Source organism: Dicentrarchus labrax, unplaced genomic scaffold (assembly GCF_905237075.1).
Source record: "Dicentrarchus labrax unplaced genomic scaffold, dlabrax2021, whole genome shotgun sequence".
NCBI lineage: Eukaryota > Metazoa > Chordata > Actinopteri > Moronidae > Dicentrarchus > Dicentrarchus labrax.
Genome location: NW_026136712.1, coordinates 23,131,734 through 23,133,686, shown reverse-complemented (window position 1 = coordinate 23,133,686; position 1,953 = coordinate 23,131,734).

Below are 1,953 nucleotides of genomic sequence, written 5' to 3'. Positions count from 1 at the left end.
TGCCCAGAACCTGTCCACCTGTCCTGTCATCTAACTCCCACACCCTCCTGCACACATTATTCATGTAGTACATGTACCAACGCTTTTCCAGTGTTTCTAACTTTAGAGAAACGTTACAGTATGATCTGGTCTGAATGGACAATCCAAATGTATCCATAGAAATGAACAACAATTTACATCCATGCCGAAACCCTGGGCCAACCTCCACCAACCATGGATGGATCCGGGAGTTCATTTGACAGCAAATCCAGCAGTCTGTTAATGACTTGGCTAAAGTTTCTGGCCCACCTGCATTGACCTCGGTCAGGTATCACAGCCCGATTTGACTCCCACCGCAATCATTTCTCTGGAGATTCAGGTTTGTGTCATCTCTTCCTAACTCAATGCTTTTTAATATTTCAGCTCCAGCATTCATCCTATATTGTCCACATTATCTTCCAGCTGACCAAGAGAACCCAGCAAGGTGTGAGAGACAATCTGCTGACTTCATCTGTGAATCTTCTCTGGTCGTTAAAGAAGGTTTTTGATTACTTCACACCGGACAGAGAAGCAACTTGAGGCCTCCTCAGTCTTCACCAGGTGAAGTGAGTATTTCATTAAGTTGCAGACCATAAGGGGAGGAAGTGGTACCCTTCTTCTCTGTACTCTGTCATCTACAACTCTCAGATTCTATTCAGGACGAGTTGGCTCCGTTAAAACCTGTTCATCACCTTTACCTTCCATGTTAGCACTTAGCTGAGAAAAAGGAGAACGGAGTGTTGTGTTCCCATCTTACTAGCCGTCAGTGAGCACTGGCTCCTCAACTCTTTCCATCCATGCTCTGCCAGTCCTTGTAGAGCTCCAGTTTCCTCTGCTACAGATACTTCCAGTCACATAACAGAGCCAATGTAGTTGGGTCAAACCAAGCTGACCTCTAGGGAGCCTCTAATGCCAGATCTACTAGCCCAGTGAATTCTGCCCGACCAGTCGCACAGTATCTTCTTCATTGATTCTTAAGCTGAAGAACTTAATGTGTTGGATGAGCAGAGAGATGCTTACCATCGAGTCAGGATTAGGCAGGAGGATACAAAATCTTTAACACCAAAGGACAATGTGAGTGTCCTGTTAATCCATTCAGTCTCATTAATGCCCCTGTTGTCCCACACAGGCTGAAAAAATACATATTTGTCTACACTGATAAAAATGTTTGTATTTTTTTTCTAAGCACATGCAGGATCATTTACAATATCAAGTGTTACACAGGCGAAAGGTTTGAGGTCTTTGGTTTTTCATCACAGATTTGGTTTAGATTGCAGAACTTGTCTCGGTTCAGGACAACCTGGCTCAGTTATTTTTACTCTAGCTGCAGGCTCAGTACTCTTATTTTGAAAGGTTCTAATCACAGAGTAACAATCCGCCAATCAGAGCCCTCCCCCCTGTCTCTGTTTCCTCTGCAGTAACTGTATTTATCTTCTGCAGTCCTCTGTCCTACTTCCTATAAATATTTGTTCACTGAACTTCTTACTAAGTTTGTTTCACTTCATTTCATGTTGAGTTTTAATGCACTCAGGATTTTAGCTGTTGTGGAATTTCGATGAATTTAAAACCCTCGCTGTCTCATTTACACCTCCACCAGGGATTAGCAGTTATACATAAAACATGTGTTAAGTGTTCTCTGATATCTGCTGGTAATTTGAATTAATTGAATCAGTGGTTAAGCTCCACTCTGCTGCCAACCAGGGAAAATAATTGACTTATCTTTTGAAGTCATGCCAGTCATTAAGCTTCAGTATGACAGAAACTGAATTAGTAAATTCAGAATTTATGAAGAAAACCGTCTTTCTGCTCAATATGTGTTTTTGCATCAAATTATTTCCTTTTTCTCCACAATCACAGTGACAGAATCAAATTTGTACATTTAAACTAAATATCTGATGTAATGACTTTGATCCACAGTTCAAACGTTAAACTGGA